This window comes from Triticum aestivum, chromosome 1B, assembly GCF_018294505.1.
Source record: "Triticum aestivum cultivar Chinese Spring chromosome 1B, IWGSC CS RefSeq v2.1, whole genome shotgun sequence".
NCBI lineage: Eukaryota > Viridiplantae > Streptophyta > Magnoliopsida > Poales > Poaceae > Triticum > Triticum aestivum.
The window spans coordinates 630,133,516-630,154,281 of record NC_057795.1 but is presented as its reverse complement, the minus strand read 5'-3'; the positions used below and the strand labels follow the sequence as shown (position 1 = coordinate 630,154,281).

At 48.1% G+C, this 20,766-nt stretch overlaps 1 long non-coding RNA gene and 1 pseudogene across 3 annotated transcripts; both read right to left on the bottom strand.

The window, feature by feature from the left end:
• Window positions 1-3,179: 3,179 nt before the first annotated feature.
• Window positions 3,180-8,314, bottom strand: LOC123143515 (uncharacterized). Of its 3 annotated transcripts, none has more exons than XR_006470906.1 (5): window positions 7,673-8,314; window positions 4,553-4,724; window positions 3,821-3,950; window positions 3,611-3,741; window positions 3,180-3,492 (listed from the first exon to the last, which is right to left on the bottom strand). It is a non-coding gene; the product is annotated as an uncharacterized lncRNA (long non-coding RNA). The 3 variants fall into 3 exon arrangements; XR_006470900.1 differs by having other exon boundaries at window positions 3,615-3,741; XR_006470889.1 differs by having other exon boundaries at window positions 3,611-3,950; window positions 7,673-8,313.
• Window positions 5,805-7,142, bottom strand: LOC123143504 (translation initiation factor IF-2-like; annotated as a pseudogene).
• Window positions 8,315-20,766: the final 12,452 nt, after the last annotated feature.

Below are 20,766 nucleotides of genomic sequence, written 5' to 3'. Positions count from 1 at the left end.
TCAAGAAGGATCATAAGAGAAATATGAGCGTGAGGTAAAATTACTACACACCTTACGTCGTGGAGGCCAAGATGGTCGCACCAAATGCACCAGCTGAAAAACAAAGGCTGCCGTAAAATTACGTCAATGAATTATGGTTGCAGGTGAAAAAATATCTGGTTGTATTCCTAGTTTTTTTTAGATAAGACTGGGTTCTTCTTTTTTTTTATAAGGGAAAGACTGGGTTCTTCGTAAAGTACACTAGACTACATTACGTGATTTCCTTCATTTTTTTCTATTTTTTTTAGAAAAGGAGGATGACCCCGGCCTCTGCATCTGGAAGATGCATACGGCCACTTTATTGATTATTCTCGAGGACCGTACAAAGTGTTACAACAATGTGTCTGAATCCATCATCTTGGCAACATATGCCGCTACTCCTATCCAAAATGATTAGGGTGCTAGTTGGGCCACTACCCAAACCACTCACCTAAGCCTAACATCAAAAGCCGGAAGCCGAAACTCATTCGGAAGCCCCAGCCGAGCCACATACCGGGTCTGGGGCACAATCCGGTCAGACGCACTCGTGTGTCGTCGCCGCCATCTTCCACAGGTCCGTCTTCAGATCATATTGAGGCTTCTACCTTGTCTGGCCACTCTGCCATCGACGTCACCATGACGCCAGACAGCTTCCTCCTCCTGCACGAGTCCATCTCCGCGCATCAGACGCCGAGTCTCCACAGCACCATGCCGCCGAGATCCGCCACCATCAATGTGAAAGATGAAGCACCGCTCCACCAAAGTCGCCGTCCTCTAGTCCATCGAGCCGTGTGCACCTCCAAGAATGACGCCCCCAGGGGGGAAACGACACCAGAGAGCCACCGTCATCCGATCTACTGATCTAGGGTTTCCCCTGGAGGTAGCAGAGAGTGGCCTTGAATCTCCACGACGATGCCTTCAGGAAGGGAACGATGCAGACAGCGTCGCCATCGCCGGCCTAGGCAATAGCCAATAGCAGGTTTTCACCCAGATCTGATCGAAGACCTCCATCTCTCGTACACGGGTCGCCGTCCGAGAAAGCCGCCGACGAGCAGGCGCCGGAGCAGTCCCGCCGCCGCTGCGCGCAGACCGGCCGACCACGTGGTTGCAGCCACCGCTGCAATCCACCTCTATGCAGAGCCCACGAGGACCTGCGCCGCCACCCCGCGACGCCCGCTACCGCCAGGGACCAAATCCGCGCGGATCTAGCCGGAGGCGTGCCGGCCCGCCACCGCCCGATCTGACCCGCCGCAGCCGCCGCAGCCGCGGCCGCCCACCAGGTCGCCGCCAAGGCAGGCCACCCGACGGAGTGCCGCCGCGCCGCTAGCCCCCGCCATAGGCTAGCGCCCCCGCTCGGGAAGCCGTCCCGCGCCGGCCATGACCATGGGCGGAGGGGAAAGGAAGGCCCCGCCGCCGCCCCGGCCGGCCTGGCTTCGCCCGGCGGCGCCACGGGGCGGCGGCGAGGGAGGTGGGCAGAGGAGGGAGGAGAGAGGCGGCGGCCGGGATGGGTTCCCCTCGGGGCGCCCACGGGAGCGCCACGGGGCTTTTTTTTCTATTATAAGTCTGAATTTGGACCCAAAAGTAGAACACCGATCTGGAAAAAGTCATTATTTATAGAACCATTGGTCTCAATGGTCTCAAATGTTTCCAGATATCAACTTGGCACTTTCATGAGTTACTGATTTTTTATATTATATCTAGACAGTTCGATTTTTGAACTCTAAATTCAAGCAATGATCTAAAAGAAGCACTTATCAAATTCTGGGCATGTATGTTAGTTTTGCGGTGTGGGGAGTCTGTTGCTTCATACTATGATGGGTTTTGTTTACCTAAGAACTTTAAAGAAAATTTTCAGTAAGTATGAGATAATTCGGAGAACAAATAAAAGAGTTGCAACCAGATGAAGAATACTACGTTAAGACTTCATCGAATATAACCAAGTTCGACATGGAAGAGAAACCGGCCAAAAGCCTACACAATCAACATGCTTGGGAAATTTCAAGATGAGTTGAAAACAACAATGTATTGTGCTGATATGCCAAGTAAAGCTGATGGTTCATTTATTAATTTTGATGTGTGGAGTTTCAAGACAAACAAACGTGAGCTAAGAGAACTAGTCAAAGGCACGTGCTTTGCACGCATAGTTTTGTATGATAAAAACTTGTATCTTTTCTTTGAGTGAGAAATAAACACTTGTATATTGAGTAGATATCACGGTATATATGTTTTCAAGATCTAAGAGCTATGCTAAACTTGCATAATATAGAAAGCAAATCACTTGCTCCGAGCAGGATTGTGTGCACCATAAAAGCTGAGGTTTTATTATATGTTGTTTCCTGAGTTCCACTGATGCATAGTTCCTGCGTTGTTTGGCTGTTTATGCAAGCTTATGGGTTATTTTATGCAACGAAATTCATCTAGGGCTAACAGATAATCATGTCTTGTCTTAGCTTGAGGTAGAGCTTATCTTGGAATGAAATAAAATGTTACACTTCTCGATGATGCATAATAAAACTTTAGCTAGCATCAGCGATGTATGTTATGTCCCGTTAATAGTGTTAAGTTAGTAGTATAGTGGCATGTAAAAAAACTCTTTTTTTGCGGGTGAAAAAAATAACTTAGTACTATAGTGTCTATTTCCCAAGTAACACCTGAGTAATCACGTTCGAGTACAGTAAACGGCAAAACAAAATGCATGTGAGGTTGCAGCAGTTTCTAGACATATCTTGACTTCAGTAGGTGCTATCCAGATTCAACCGGGACTTTTTTTATTTGTTTATTTGGGTGGCAGAGTCAGGCATGTGAAGCAAGAAGCGGAGCGAATCCGGCAGCTCCTAGCCATCAGATCATGTCAGTGTTTGTTTGATGTACGGCAGTGATATACATGGGAGGAGAAATGAACGGTGGATTTTGAGCCAATGGTTGTTTGGGCGGGAAACCGTAAGATAGGGTGGTAAATCCAAATTCAAAACTGTTGCACTATAGTAGTAGAGATAGAGATGAATGGATATTTCTAATAAAGTATGGTGTTATGGTTGGCAAAAGATGTCAAGATGTAATAATGATGCAACACAATTAACCTTGCATAAATAATTTGTTGCAAACAGAAGACTGTAGAAAATGCTAAGCATTAATAAAGCAATTAGTATCCTTCTATTAACTGGAGTGCAAAAACTCAATTCCATTTTTGTAAGGAGAGGCCAAGTAGTTTTACATACTCCGTTGTACGTACAAAGGTATAACCAGATAAAGAAGATGCAAATCATTGGCCTAAGCTATAGTTTCAGTTAAGTCATTACTATACTTGTGGCTACCCGCAAACAAAACTAATATACTGGTGGCAGATGACATTCTAGTTAAAGACCCAAAACATGAAACGAGCATTCATTGTCTGATGGGATGTTCTATTGGACTGGATGCGTCATTATCACATCCAGGATGAGCCAACGTAATTTCTTGTCTCGTCATACGTAACTGAAAATGCAGATGAGAAGGCAATCAGAATACTGGATTTTATTTAAAAACAAGGAAGCCAGTGTGAAAAAGAACAATTGGCAACTAAAAGATAACCAACTAGGACAGGAGTACTTACTGACCACACATCATTTTAAGGCCATCATTTTCTCATTGGGGAGTCGCGTCACATGCTTGTGACAAGTTTTCGAAGTGATCTCTATGGTGCTTTGGTGTCTCGTCAAACACGGGCGGAGGTACATTATTAAACTACAAAAGAAAATGCATGCCATGTAAAAACAAGAACCCAAACAACAATTTTGGATTTCATTATTTCTATAAAGAGCACCAGTGAGCCATGTGCTGACTCTGCTGAGCAACCATAGTTTGAGCCCAGCATCTCAAAGATATTCAGACGCCTCCGATGGTTCTGCCACCATTAATTTCAGTGCCATCAACAGATGGGGTCAATGTTGTTCCTAAGAAAATAAAAATAGATGGGGTCAATGTTGTAACCTGACGGAATCCACGACCACCCACCTCAGTGCAAAAATTAGAGTGTTCCTAAGAAAAAAACATATATACTGTTATCTGCAAAAAAGCTAATCAGTAAATTGTAGGTGCATCTAATGAGGCCTAAACTCCAACCCATTCCAACAAATAAATTAAATTAATTCAGAAGCATGTAAATACTGAATGATTTCCCACAGGGCACTGAAACAAAACTCCATATCTTCATTGTGGACTGTGAAAAATCAAACTTAAATACTGTAAAGAACAAACCAAATATTCTCCCTACATACTTTACTTGTACCTGGCAAAATTTTAGCCATTTCGTAGCAGTTGATGCTTCCATGTCAAGGAGCACACATATTCTACACAAACACTGCTCTACACCTCTGCCCTGGCATGGATTGGAAGAAACAGCAGATCCAAATTTCCTAATCTAAAAAGACATCCAACAAAGCTACTTGGAGATACAAATAAACAAGAATTAGAGTGTTCCTAAGAAAAACCAATTACAGAGCATGCATGCAAAAATGCAAACACAAGCAAGCATATATTGTAAAATTCAAGTTACCTCATCGGGTAGGAGGTCTATTCTCGTGATCACTCCAGTCTGCAGCCTCCACAAAAACTGAACACCAATGTAGAAATTTGGGAAGAACATGACGAGGTGTAACAAACATGAAATTGATTGGAACTGAAAGCATTAGGATCAGGGTTGCTCGCGCCTCCTATGAGCTCCTCACCTGCACACACGCAACCAAAATAAACACAAAACCTCAGACAATGTCGTCGCCGTTAAGGGAGGTAGTGCCACCACGACAACCCACCGCAGCACCGCTGCGACAACTGAGATAAGAACAACATCATGGTACAACAACTGAGATTAGAAAATCGTTAACCCCCTCTAAAGAGAATGACAATATACTGATATATTTGGCATGCGCACGCAAATGTTAAGCCCAAATTAGAAGAACTTCCAATCAACCAAGAAGCTACAACAGGGACAGTACAACACATAACAAAGAATTTCGGTTTTATGTACCTGCAGCTAATTTTTTTTTGGTTTATGTACCTGCAGCTAAAAACAGGGAACGACTTAATGACAAAAAGGCATGTAAGCGTGAAATAGTAGTACAAAGATCAGCGAATGAGGAATAAAAGGCAAAGAAAGAAAGGGAGATGGAAGGTGGAAGGGACGGGAAATTGTATCTATGAGGCGAGAGGGAGGAAGTCACAGGGCTCGAGCTGGCTGTGGAGGATTAGAGGCCCAGATGCTGACCACCACAAATAGCGTCGGCTCCGCCTAAACATCAATGTGAGCATCCACCACAGCGCTGCCTTGATCACCCACCGTAGCACTGCCCGACACCGAGGCCAGCCGCCGCTCACCATGCTGCCCCGCCTGCCTGTCGATCGCCGCACCGACCACTCATCGTGGGAGTTGATGCATCCATTTTCACTGGAGTGAGAAACGAAATTCTGGAACTTTCCTATTCGCACTGTTCGTCTTGCTCGTTAGCTATGCAGATGATGGCTGCCATAGATTCACACGCTGACGTCGAGTGTACATGGATGCCGCTGCGCACATCGCGCCTTATGCCAGTCCAACATTTAATAAACCCCTTCCCAGTTGAAAGAGCACGTTCCTTTAGGACAAAATGGAGAATAAGTAATTTATTCCAAACCAATTTCGCAGTAGTAATTTGTGATGAAGACCATCTGCTGTCAAGTTTAAAGGATTAAATCAATTCACATGTGCTGGAAAAAGAACCTCCACAGCGATACAATTCTTTCAACGGAAGGAGTACTCCCCCCCCTCCCCCGCGTCGCCCTCCCCACGGGCGACTCGGGAGGCGACGCAGCCCTCAAGCGCTCCCTCCCCTCCTCCTCCCCCTCCCCCTGCCGCCGCCGGTGCTCCCCGCCGGGCAAAGCCCTGGTGGATCCGGCGGCGGCGGGACTTCGCTCCCAGGCGGCCTCCCCCCTCGAGCGTGGGGCTCGACGAGGCTGACGGAGCTGCGCTTCTCCGAACCTAGGGTTTCGCGACGGCGGCCCCAGATCCAGAGGGTCGGGCCTCTGGACTGGCGTGGCGAGCACGCGGGCGGCGCGGCGCGACCCTTTGGGGGCGCGGCTGCGGCTGCTTGGCTGTGCCCCGGCGGATCCGGGTGGCGGAGGCTGCGGGCCGGCGCGGCAGCGGCCATGGTCGGCGGCGGCAAGGTGCAGGTGGCTGGTCTCCGCGACGGCGCCACTAGCCCTGCTCGACGCGTCCCGTGCGATGGCTGGCCTTGTCTGGCAGCCATCCAGCAGCTGCTGCACTGCGCTGGCCGGTGCTTCCCTACATCGACAGTGACAATACGTGGTTTCCCTCTCGGTGCTGGTGGTCCTCTCTGGCGATCTGCTTCCCCATCTCCTGTTTGCTCTGCTTCGGCGGTTTTGGGGTTTTGGTCTTGGGCCGGGCGAAATCCCTGCGCGGCGATGGCCTGCGCTGACAACGGCGACACCTGAGTGTGCCGTTACCTCCATGGAGGCGCTGTCATGGCCCAGACTGGACCCTCTCCTCGGGCACCGGGGGAAACCCTTGGTCCAGTTCCCTGGACAAGGCAGCGACGGCGTCTCAGCGCCGTTCCTTTCTTGAAAGCGCTGCTTGGGTCGCACTTGGAGTCCCCTATGCGTCAGCTGGAGATGGTGGCCTCCCCGGTCTTTCCGGCGAGGTTTGCTGGTAATGCGATGCTGTGATGAGGGCTGCAGCATGGAGCGTGGGCGTCCGGGGCGCAATGTACGCCGGCGCCGGCACGTCCAAGACGATGGCTTCGCTAGTTTTGGCTGGGTCCTGCCATCCACCTGCCGTCTCCTAGGCACATATGGGTGGAAGGTACGTTGGCCCGGTCAGCCCTGGAGATGCAGTCTTCTTCGGAGGCGCCTGGCAACGGCTGTGACGCGGCCTTGAGGCTCTGTGTCTAGCTACCTTGCCATTCATGGTTGGAGGCTGGACAAGGCTAGACCTTTCGTTGTTGCGGTCTGTAGTTGGTAGCACCTCCTCACCTGCTTGTCTGGTGAGGACGATGGTGTGTGTGCGTGTGTCCCTTCTCCCGGGAGGTTGTACCTGTACTGCTGTTTTCTTCCTGTTCAATGAAATGAAACGCAAACTCTTTTGCGTTTTCTCGAAAAAATTCACATGTGCTGGCAGCCAGAGAATCTAAGACACTAGAAACAAAGCAAGCAAGCATAAGGCGCGATGGATCCTTTCATACGCAGACACCGAGTAATTAGAGAAGGATTGATAAAATATTAGTTACTTATCCGGGATTGTTGCCCATATGAATTATTTTCGATATCAAGCATTGCCGTGAAATTAAGGATGTAAACTGAACATTGAGAAGGAGACTGACGCTAGATGGATCCTTTCATACGCAGACATGCTTAGCTTTGGCTGGACTAGTGAGGTAATAGCATCCGAATGCAGAGCTAACCACACTGGACTTCATAAACTACATGGCAGATGTATATACTCCCTCCGTCCAGAAATACTTGTCGGAGAAATGCAGAAAAATGAATGTATCTAGAACTAAAATACATCTAGATACATCCATTCCTCCGACGAGTATTTCCGGACGGAGGGAGTATAACATAAGATTCCAAAATTAGTAACTGTACAAAGATGAAACAAACAAGAGGATAATCGATCATGGCATACCTATCAATATATCACTGTTAAGCGTCTTCTTTGAGCACATTGTCAGTAGCAGTTCCCATTCAGACATTAAAACAAACACCTCGTGGGCAAGAAATGCCAAGTAGTTAGGCAAAGAATGAGATCCAAAGGGAATTACAGACATAAGCAGTGAAATTTTGGAAGCAATCAGATCAATAAAAAGATGCTACCTAGCAGGAGGAAGGGGGCTAGCAAAACAAGAAAGCGACATGGTGTAAGAGGAAGGGCATCATGCAAGGAGAAGGGCAGCGTGCTCGCTGTGTTATGTGTGTGAGAAAAAAGGGAGGAGCACGAACTTAAATACCGGTGGCGGCGCTGGATGCTCGTCCTTCTGCAGTCCGTGGCGACCGTGGTTGAACCAACGCCGCCGTGACCACCATTTGCAGCGCGGCCACGACCACCACTTGCAGTGCCGTCGCGACATCCAGGCCACACGCCTTCTCACAACGCTTCAGAATCCATTGCCGGCCATCTAACCCGCTGAGCACCATGCCGCCGACCAGCAAGCCAGCTGCGGCCTGCCATTCGCCGTCGAAACTGCCGCTCACCACTCACGCGCTGCTGAGGAACTGGCTGGGAACTCGCTGGATCGACCGGGGTGAAGAATTACTTATTCTTCACCCTGGATCCTTAATAGACTTTCTATATATATATATATATATATATATATATATATATATATATATATATATATATATATATATATATATATATATATATATATATATCATGTGATGAGGTGGCTGTCCAGCGCCTTATAGGTGGTGGTTCCTATTCTTCTCCTGCATCGTCGTCCATACCGTCGATGTCTTCGGAGTTGAAGTCAAGCACGTCGGTTAAATCATCGACAGTGGATATAAAGTGGGTGGTGGGTGGGGAACGAATTTCTTCGTCGTCCGCTTTCCACTCGAGCCGGACATAGTTCGGCCAAGAGTCTCGTGACAAAGAGAGAGACCTTAACAGTTTAGCACATCACCCAAGGGTGAGTGCTGAAAAACGTCCGCGGAGGTGAACTCCATGATTCGTGCCCAATCAGATTCGATAGGCACGGATGCACGCGGTTCGGAGCCTGTCGCCGAAGACGAGTCCGAGGGTCCGATGACACCATCCTCATAGGAGGTGGGATCAGTGTTCGGCTCCAAAGCCGATGAGTGTGCGGCCTCCATGGCGGGGTCCATCCATCCGTCCCCAGATGGCGCGATCTGCTCCAGATTGATTCCCGAGGCCGCCGCAGGCATGATCTCCCGAACACCGTCCCATGGCAGATCTAAGTCATGCTCGTCATGACTGTTCGGCGTACCTGACATGGGCTCGAACCCGTCGAAGATCAAGTCTCCGCGGATGTCGACAGTATAGTTCAAGCTTCCAAACTTGACCTGATGGCCAGGGGCGTAGCTATTGATCTGCTCCAGATGGCCAAACGATTGGCCCGCAGTACGAAGCCGCCGAATACGAAGATCTGTCTGGGGAGGAAAACCTCCCCCGGGACCGCGTTGTTGAAGATGATTGAAGGATCCATCAAGCCTTATCGTGACGACACAGTGGAACTCTCAATGAAAGCACCAATGTCGGAGTCAAAACCGGCGGATCTCGGGTAGGGGGTCCCAAACTGTGCGTCTAAGGCTAATGGTAACAGGAGGCGGGGGACACGATGACCCAGGTTCGGGCCCTCTCGATGGAGGTAATACCCTACTTCCCGCTTGATTGATCTTGATGATATGAGTATTACAAGAGTTGATCTACCACAAGATCGTAGAGGCTAAACCCTAGAAGCTAGCCTATGATTATGATTGTTGTTGTCCTATAGACTAAACCCTCCGGTTTATATAGACACCAGAGGGGCTAGGGTTACACAGAGTCGGTTACAGAGAAGGAGATCTGCATATATGAATTGCCAAGCTTGCCTTCCACGAAAAGGAGAGTCCCACTCGGACACGGGACGAAGTCTTCAAACTTGTATATTCATAGTCCAACAGTCCGGCCAAAGTATATAGTCCGGCTGTCCGAGGACCCCTTAATCCCAGACTCCCTCAGGCATGCGTGGCAGAGATGGATTGCCATGATAATTCCGTCAGTTGTGCTTCCCCTCGACCCGCGTTGAGAGCGTGACGTGGGGGTCGTGCGTGGGATGGCCTTAGCATGCTCGTCTCATCTCGCAGTCGATAGTAAAGAGGTGGTCCGTGCTTCCCTTATTAAAAAAAGAAGGAATCTACAGGGGCGCTACACATTTACTAAGTTGACTTGGGTCGCAGCCTGCACAACGCACACCCCACAATCACGGGGTTGGAAACGGTCATCCCACCTATCCTCACGCATCCTTCTGCCACGCCACGTATCCTCCATGCCTTGGGAAGGGCAGGCGGTGGATGCGGAGGACGTGGGCATTAACACCGAGGCGGGAAACCAGGCATTTATTGACTGGGGGAGCGGGTCAGTTCTGATTCCCTGTGCTTCAGGAGGCCGCATTGCCCGTGCGGGGTGGCCACCCTTTGGGATGGGTGGCCATGCCCTGGCCTTGCTCCTTCTATAAAAAGGGGGAGGGACAGTGCTTCTCCACACTCGCCCTCTTCTCCTCCTTCTGCTCATCATCTTCCTCTCATTCGCCATGGTGAAAGGGCGTGCTGGTGCTTCGACGGCGGCGACTAGAACTTCTGCTCGACAGTGTGTTCCTCCTCCTCTAGAGCCTCTGGCGGCGGAGCCTTCTGCGAGGGGAAGAGGAAGGGGATGGGGCCGAGGTCGCCGCGGTGCTCGGGGAGGAGGTGGATGGGGTGGTGCACACCAGCTGCGCTTCCACCAGCGACCCCTCCTCCAATGGGCGGCCATGTCGGAGACCAGCCCTACGAGTTCTTCATCAGTCTTTATAAGCCCGTCTGTAGTCGTCTTCGCTCCCGACCATGTTTGCCCAGGTGATGGAGCAGGACCCACCGCAAGCCTTGAGGCTGGACGTGAGGAGCCGCAGGAACGGCAGCATGTGGGGTGACATTGATTTTCCTTGCCCCCACGTCATGTACCTTCACCAGGGGTGGAAGACTTTCGCTCGTGCCCACAGCTTGTCGGAGGGGCACGTTCTCCATTTCAAGTTAATGGAGAGCGGCCTGCTCTCCGTCAAGGTCTTTGGAAGATCATGAATCCGCTTAGGGTGCCGCATGCAGAGTTCCACCATCGACAAAAGGTCCTTCTCGAGCGATGGCAGTGAGGAGGACAACGCCAGCGACGATGACGGCAGCAGGCGGGAGGACGACGGCTCCGACCCCAGTTGACCATCAGTGGTAGCACCATCATTTGCTCCACCTCCTCCTTCCTCCGGCAACACGCCTTGCCGGGTGTTGGTGTCAAAACCGGTGGATCTTGGGTAGGGGGTCCTGAACGGTGCGTCTAAGGCTAATGGTAACAAGAGGCGGGGGACATGATGTTTACCCAGGTTCGGGCCCTCTTGATGGAGGTAATACCCAACTTCCTGCTTGATTGATCTTGATGATATGAGTATTACAAGAGTTGATCTACCACGAGATCTTAGAGGCTAAACCCTAGAAGGTAGCCTATGATTATGATTGTTGTTGTCCTACGGACTAAACCCTCCGGTTTATATAGACACCGGAGGGGGCTAGGGTTACACAGAGTTGGTTACAGAGAAGGAGATCTACATATCTGAATTGCCAAGCTTGCCTTCCATGCAAAGGAGAGTCCCATCCGGACACGGGACAAAGTCTTCAATCTTGTATCTTCATAGTCAAACTGTCCAGCCAAAGTATATAGTCCAGCTGTCTGAGGACTCCTTAATCCCGGACACCCTCAGTAGCCCTTGAACCAGGCTTCAATGATGATGAGTCTGGCGCGCAGATTGTCTTTGGCATTGCAACGCGGGTTCCTTCTCCGAATACTCCATAGAAGATTTTGAGAACGAGAGTCGTGTCCGCATCTGCAAAACAAATTCCACATACCACCGTTGAGAGAACAATATTCCACAAATCTAATCTGCTGACAACTTTTCGTAGCGTTACATCACGCCACGGCCCAATCATTTTTTCGAACCGTTTTTCACAACCAGCTATTGCACATATTGCGAGGCGGTTTCCTTGACACGTTTTGTCGAAGCAGAGATCGTGTCCCCTTATCGCGGGATTCTCATCAATACGCGTGTGGGTAACCCAACCGCGCTATCAATCATGGCGCTTGGGGAATAAGCGATTTTAACGGGCAAGTGGGGAGGCGCACAGTTTCTACCACCTTTATAAAGAGATAGGGATTCCCCCTTTTCACCCACACCCTCTTGTTCCTTCGCTCATCCATTCTCGCACGCTCGAGCTCCAGCGCCCAAGTTCTCACCTTCTCCGTACAGCCATTCCAAACATGTCCGGAGCGGGAGGCAAGTGGATGGCCTCCTCCATCACGGAGGAGGACACCACGAAGCTCCGAGAAGCCGAATACTTAGTCGTAGACATCACGCACTGGCTCCCGGATGAAGGGCAGATCATCCCTACTCCGGAACCCCACGAGAGGGTTGTGTTTCTCCCCCACTTCATCCACGGACTGGGATTTCCTCTCCACCCATTTGTCCGCGGGCTCATGTTTTACTATGGGCTAGATTTTCATGATCTGGCCCCAAATTTCATCCTCAACATCTCGGTGTTTATCATCGTGTGCGAGGCCTTCCTCCGCATCAAGCCCCACTTTGGCCTATAGCTGAAGATCTTCAACGTGAAGCCGAAGAGAGTGGTCAGCCAGCAAGCGGAGTGCAGAGGTGCCATGGTGGGCAAGATGCCCAACGTTACCTGGCTCGAAGGCTCCTACGTGGAGACCGTGAAGGGGTGGCAGTCGGGGTGGTTCTACATCACCGAGCCATGCGACGCCTACTGTTGGAAATATGCCGTAGAGGCAATAATAAATTAGTTATTATTATATTTCCTTGTTCATGATAATCGTTTATTATCCATTCTATAATTGTATTGAAAGTAAACTCAGATACATGTGTGGATACATAGACAACACCATGTCCCTAGTAAGCTTCTGTTGACTAGCTCGTTGATCAATAGATGGTTACGGTTTCCTAACCATGGACATTGGATGTCGTTGATAACGGGATCACATCATTAGTAGAATGATGTGATGGACAAGACCCAATCCTAGGCCTAGCACAAAGATCGTAGTTCGTATGCTAAAGCTTTTCTAATGTCAAGTATCATTTCCTTAGACCATGAGATTGTGCAACTCCCGGATACCGTAGGAATGCTTTGGGTGTACCAAACGTCACAACATAACTGGGTGGCTATAAAGGTGCTCTACAGGTATCTCCGAAAGTGTCTGTTGGGTTGGCACGAATCGAGACTCGGATTTGTCACTCCGTGTAAACGGAGAGGTATCTCCGGGCCCACTCGGTAGGACATCATCATAATGTGCACAATGTGACCAAGGGGTTGATCACGGGATGATGTATTACGGAATGAGTAAAGAGACTTGCCGGTAACGAGATTGAACAAGGTATCGGTATACCGACGATCGAATCTCGGGCAAGTACAATACCGTTAGACAAAGGGAATTGTATACGGGATCAATTGAGTCCTTGACATCGTTGTTCATCCGATGAGATCATCGTGGAACATGTGGGAGCCAACATGGGTATACAGATCCCGCTGTTGGTTATTTACCGGAGAACGTCTCGGTCATGTCTGCATGGTTCCCAAACCCGTAGGGTCTACACACTTAAGGTTCAATGACGCTAGGGTTATAAAGGAAGTTTGTATGTGGTTACCGAATGTTATTCGGAGTCCCGGATGAGATCCCGGATGTCACGAGGAGTTCCGGAATGGTCCGGAGGTAAAGATTTATATATGGGAAGTCCTGTTTTGGTCACTGCAAAAGTTTCGGGTTTTATCGGTAACGTACCGGGACCACCGGGAGGGTCCCGGGGGTCCGCCAAGTGGGGCCACCAACCCCGGAGGGCTGCATGGGCCAAGTGTGGGAGGGGACCAGCCCCAGGTGTGATGGTGCACCCCCCACAAGGGGCCTAAGGCGCAGGGAAGAGTGGGAGGGGGCAAACCCTAGGGCAGATGGGCCCTAAGGCCCACCCCAGGTGCGCCTCCCCTCTCTCCCCCTCTGGCCGCCACCCAGATGAGATCTGGGGGCTGCCGCCACCCCTTGGGGAGGGAACCCTAGAGGGGGCGCAGCCCCCTCCCCTCCCCTATAAATACATGAGGTGTGGGGGCTGCCCAATACACGAGTTACTCCCCCTATTGGCGCAGCCCTACCTCTCTTACTCCTCCTCTCCCGCTATGCTTGGCGAAGCCCTGCAGGATTACCATGCTCCTCCACCACCACCACGCCATTGTGCTGCTGCTGGATGGAGTCTTCCTCAACCTCTCCCTCTCTCCTTGCTGGATCAAGGCATGGGAGACGTCACCGGGCTGTACGTGTGTTGAACGCGGAGGTGCCGTCCGTTCGGCACTAGGATCTCCGGTGATTTGGATCACGACGAGTACGACTCCTTCAACCCCGGTCTCTTGAACGCTTCCGCTTAGCGATCTACAAGGGTATGTAGATGCACTCTCCTTCCCCTCGTTGCTGGTTTCTCCATAGATAGATCTTGGTGACACGTAGGAAAATTTTGAATTTCTGCTACATTCCCCATCAGCAGTATCAGGGCTAGGTCTATTGCGTAGATTCTTTGCACGAGTAGAACACAAAGTAGTTGTGGGCGTTGATTTTGTTCAATATGCTTACCGTTACTAGTCCAATCTTGTTTCGACGGTATTGTGGGATGAAGCGGCCCGGACCGACCTTACACATACACTTACGTGAGACAGGTTCCACCGACTGACATGCAGTTGGTGCATAAGGTGGCTAGCGGGTGCCATTCTCTCCCACTTTAGTCGGAACGGATTCGATGAAAAGGGTCCTTATGAAGGGTAAATAGCAATTGGCATATCACGTTGTGGTTTTGCGTAGGTAAGAAACGTTCTTGCTAGAAACCCATAGCAGCCACGTAAAACATGCAAACAACAATTAGAGGACGTCTAACTTGTTTTTGCAGGGTATGCTATGTGATGTGATATGGCCAAGAAGAATGTGATGAATGATATGTGATGTAGGAGATTGATCATGTTCTTGTAATAGGAATCACGACTTGCATGTCGATGAGTATGACAACCGGCAGGAGCCATAGGAGTTGTCTTTATTTATTGTATGACCTGCGTGTCATTGAACAACGCCATGTAATTACTTTACTTTATTGCTAACCGGTAGCCATAGTAGTAGAAGTAATAAGTTGGCGAGACAACTTCATGGAGACACGATGATGGAGATCATGATGATGGAGATCATGGTGTCATGCCGGTGACGATGATGATCATGGAGCCCCGAAGATGGAGATTAAAAGGAGCAATATGATATTGGCCATATCATGTCACTATTTGATTGCATGTGATGTTTATCATGTTTATGCATCTTATTTGCTTAGAACGACGGTAGTAAATAAGATGACCCCTCATTAAAATTTCGAGAAAATGTTCCCCCTAACTGTGCACCGTTGCGAAAGTTCGTCGTTTCGAAGCACCACGTGATGATCAGGTGTGATAGATTCTTACGTTCACATACAACGGGTGTAAGCCAGATTTACACACGCGAAACACTTAGGTTAACTTGACAAGCCTATCATGTACAGACATGGCCTCAGAACACAAGAGACCGAAAGGTCGAGCATGAGTCGTATGGAGGATACGATCAACATGAAGATGTTCACCGATGATGACTAGTCCGTCTCACGTGATGATCGGACACGGCCTAGTTGACTCGGATCATGTAATCACTTAGATGACTAGAGGGATGTCTATCTGAGTGGGAGTTCATGAGATGAACTTCATTATCCTGAACATAGTCAAAAGATCTTTGCAAATTATGTCGTAAGCTCGCGCTTTAGTTCCACTGTTTAGATATGTTCCTAGAGAAAATATAGTTGAAAGTTGACAGTAGCGATTATGCGGACAGTAGAAAGCTTATGTCCTTAATGCACCGCTTAGTGTGCTGAACCCCAATCGTCGTCTGTGGATGTTGCGAACATCGGACAGACACGTTTTGATAACTACGTGATAGTTCAGCTAAAGGGTTTAGAGTTGAGGCACCAAAGACGTTTTTCAAAACGTCGTGGAACATATGAGATATTTCGGGGGCTGAAATTGGGATTTCAGGCTCGTGCCCACGTCAAGAGGTATAAGACCTCCGACAATTTTCTTAGCCTGCAAACTAACAGAGAAAAGCTCAATCATTGAGCTTGTGCTCAGATTGTCTGAGTGCAACAATCACTTGAATCGAGTGGGAGTTGATCTTCCAGTTGAGATAGTGATGTTTCTCTAGAGTCATTGCCACCAAGCTGCTAGAGCTTCGTGATGAACTATAACATATCATGGATAGATATGATGATCCTTGAAGTGTTCGCGAAGTTTGACACCGCGAAAGTTGAAGTCAAGTAGGAGCATCAATTGTTGATGGTTGGTGAAACCACTAGTTTCAAGAAGGGCAAGGGCAAAGAGGGGCACTTCATGAAACGGCAAATTAGTTGCTGCTCCAGTGAAGAAACCCAAGGTTGAACCCAAACCCGAGACTAAGTGCTTTTGTAATAAGGGGAACAGCCACTGGAGCAGAATTACCCTGGATACTTGGTAGATGAGAAGGCTGGCAAGGTCGATAGTAGTATATTGGATATACATTATGTTAATGTGTACTTTACTAGTACTCCTAGTAGCACCAGGGTATTAGATACCGGTTCGGTTGCTAAGTGTTAGTAACTTGAAATAAAAGAGCTACGGAATAAACGGAGACTAGCTAAAGGTGAGCCGACGATATGTGTTGGAAGTGTTTCCAAGTTTGATGTGATCAAACATCGCACGCTCCCTCTACCATCAAGATTAGTATTAAACCTGAATAAGTGTCATTTGGTGTTTGCGTTCAGCATAGACATGTTTGGATTGTGTCTATCGCAATACGGTTATTCATTTAAGGAGAATAATGGTTACTCTATTTATTTGAATAAATACCTTCAATGGTCTTGCACCTAAAGGAATGGTTTATTGAATCTCGATCATAGTGATACACATTTTCATGCCAAAACATATAAGATAGTAATGATAGTACCACTTACTTGTGGCACTGCCACGTAAGTCATATTGGGGTCAAACGCATGAAGAAGCTCCATGTTGATGGATCTTTGGACTCACTCGTTTTTTAAAAGTTTGAGACATGCGAACCTTGTCTATTGGTGTATACGCATGAAGAAACTCCATGCAAATGGATCGTTTAGACTCACTTGATTTTGAATCACTTGAGATATGCAAATCATACCACATGGGCAAGATGACTGAAAAAGCCTCGTTTCAGTGAGATGGAACAAGATAGCAACTTGTTGGAAGTAACACATTTTGATGTGTGCAGTCCAATGAGTGATGAGGCATGCAGTGAATATCGTTATGTTCTTACTTCACAGATGATTCGAGTAGATGTTGAGAATATTTACTTGATGAAACACAAGTCTGAATTATTGAATAGTTCAAGTAATTTCAGAGTGAAGTTGAAGATCATTGTGACAAGAGGATAAAATGTCTATGATATGATCATAGAGATGAGTATCTGAGTTACGAGCTTTGGCACGCAATTAAGACATTGAGGAAATTGTTTCACAATTAATACCGCCTAGAACACCATAGTGTGATGGTGTGTCCGAACATCATAGTTGCACCCTATTGGATATGGTGCGTACCATGATGTCTCTTATTGAATTACCACTATCGTTCATGGGTTAGGCATTAGAGACAACCGCACTCACTTTAATAGGGCACCACGTAATTCCGTTGAGACGACACCGTTTGAACTATGGTTTGGAGAAACCTAAGTTGTCGTTTCTTAAAAGCTTGGGGCTGCGACGCTTATGTGAAAAGGTTTCAGGTTGATAAGCTCGAACCCAAAGAGGATAAAAAGCATCTTCATAGGACACCCAAAACAGTTGGGTATACCTCCTAATTCAGATCCGAAAGCAATAGGGATTGTTTCTTGAATCAGGTCCTTTCTCGAGGAAAAGTTCGTCTCGAAAATTGAGTGGGAGGATGGTGGAGTCTTGATGAGGTTATTGAACCATCACTTCAACTAGTGTGTAGCAGGGCACATGAAGTTGTTCGTATGGCGCCTACACCAATTGAAGTTGAAGCTTATGATAGTGATCATGAAGTTTCGGATCAAGTCACTACCGTACCTCGTAGGGTGACAAGGATGTGTACTACTTCAGAGTGGTACAGTAATCCTGTCTTGAAGGTCATGTTGCTAGAAAACAATGAACCTACGAGCTATGGAGAAGCGATGGTGGGCCCGCATTCCGACGAATGGCTCGAGGCCATAAAATCCAAGAACGGATCCATGACTTTGGAAGAAATACTTGATGGCCGTAAGGCAATTGGGTACGGATGGATTTTAAAAGGAAGACAGGCAATGATGGTAAGAATTACCATTAAGAAAGCTCGACTTGTCGTTAAGATGTTTTCTGACAAGTTCAAGGAGTTGACTACGGTGAGGCTTTCTCACTCGTAGCGATGCTAAGAGTCTATTGGAAATGGATTAGCAGTTACTGCATCATTTATGAAATCTTGCAGAAAGAATGTCAAAAATTGTTTCCTTGACAGTTTTCTTGAGGAAAGGTTGTATGTGATACAACCAGAAGGTTTTGACAATCCTGAAGAACGCTAACAAATATGCAAAACTCCAGCAATCTTTCTAAGGACTGGAGTAAGCATCTCGGAGTTGGAATGTGTGCTTTGATGAGATGATCAAAGATTTTGGGTTTATACAAAGTTTATGAGAAACTTGTATTTCCAAAGAAGTGAGTGGGAGCACTATAGAATTTCTGATGAGTATATGTCGTTGACATATTGATGATCAGAAATGATGTAGAATTTTCTGTAAACCTGGATTAAGCTACTTGAACATTGAGCATCAAGATCTATGAGGATAGATCAAAACCGCTTAATGGTACTTTCAAATGAGCATATACCTTGACATGATCTTGAAGGTGTTCAAGATGGATCAGTCAAAGAAGGAGTTCTTGCCTGAGATGTAAGGTATGAAGTTAAGACTTAAATCTCGACCACGGCAGAAAAGAGAGAAAGGACGAAGGTCGTCCCCTATGCTTTAGACGTAGGCTCTATAGTATGCTATGTTGTGTACCGCACCAGAAGTGTGCCTTGCCATGAGTCGGTCAAGGGGTACAAGAATGATCCAGGAATGGATCATTGGACAGCGGTCAAAAATTGTCCTTGGAGTAAATAAGGACATGTTTCTCGATTATGGAGGTGATAAAGAGTTCGGTGTAAAGGGTTATGTCGATGCGAGCTTTAACACCTATTCGAGTGCCTCTGAGTAGCAAACCAGATACGTATAGTGGAGCAACCATTCGGAATAGCTTCAAGTGGAGCGTAGATGCAGCATTTACAATATGACTTAGAGATTTGCGGAGTACATACGGATCTGAATGTTGCAGACCCGTTGACTAAAACTTATCTTACAAGCAAAACATGATCAAACCCAAGAACTCATTGAGACTTAATCACATGGTGATGTTAACTAGTTTAAGACACTAGTAAACTCTTTGGATGTTGGTCACATGGCGATGTGACCTATCAGTGTTGATCACATGGCGATGTGAACTAGATTATTGACTGTAGTGCAAGTGGGAGACTGTTGGAAATATGCCCTAGAGGCAATAATAAATTAGTTATCATTATATTTCCTTGTTCATGATAATTGTTTATTATCCATGCTATAATTGTATTGAAAGGAAACTCAGATACATGTGTGGATACATAGACAACACCATGTCCCTAGTAAGCTTCTGTTGACTAGCTCGTTGATCAATAGATGGTTACGGTTTCCCAACCATGGACATTGGATGTCGTTGATAACGGGATCACATCATTAGCAGAATGATGTGATGGACAAGACCCAATCCTAAGCCTAGCACAAAGATCGTAGTTCGTATGCTAAAGCTTTTCTAATGTCAAGTATCATTTCCTTAGACCATGAGATTGTGCAACTCCCGGATACCGTAGGAATGCTTTGGGTGTACCAAACGTCACAACGTAACTGGGTGGCTATAAAGGTGCACTACAGGTATCTCCGAAAGTGTCTGTTGGGTTGGCACGAATCGAGACTGGGATTTGTCACTCCGTGTAAACGGAGAGGTATCTCTGGACCCACTCGGTAAGACATCATCATAATGTGCACAATGTGACCAAGGGGCTGACCACGGGATGATGTGTTACGGAACGAGTAAAGAGACTTGCCGGTAACGAGATTGAACAAGGTATCGGTATACCGACGATCGAGTCTCGGGCAAGTACAATACCGTTAGACAAAGGGAATTGTATACAGGATCGATTGAGTCCTTGACATCGTGGTTCATCCGATGAGATCATCGTGGAACATGTGGGAGCCAACATGGGTATCCAGATCCCGCTGTTGGTTATTGACCGGAGAACGTCTCGGTCATGTCTGCATGGTTCCCGAACCCGTAGGGTCTACACACTTAAGGTTCGATGACGCTAGGGTTATAAAGGAAGTTTGTATGTGGTTACCGAATGTTGTTCGTCCCGGATGAGATCCCAGACGTCACGAGGAGTTCCGGAATGGTCCGGAGGTAAAGATTTATATATGGGAAGTCCTGTTTTGGTCACTGGAAAAGTTTCGGGTTTTATCGGTAACGTACCGGGACCATCGGGAGGGTCCCTGGGGTCCGCCAAGTGGGGCCACCAACCCCGGAGGGCTGCATGGGCCAAGTGTGGGAGGGGACCAGCCCCACATGGGCTGGTGCGCCTCCCACAAGGGGCCCAAGGCGCAGGGAAGACTGGGAGGGGGCAAACCCTAGGGCAGATGGGCCCTAAGGCCCATCGCAGGTGCGCCTCCCCTCTCCCCCCCTCTGGCCGCCACCCAGATGAGATCTGGGGGCTTCCGCCACCCCTTGGGGAGCGAACCCTAGACGGGGCGCAGCCCCCTCCCCTCCCCTATAAATACATGAGGTGTGGGGGCTGCCCAATACACGAGTTACT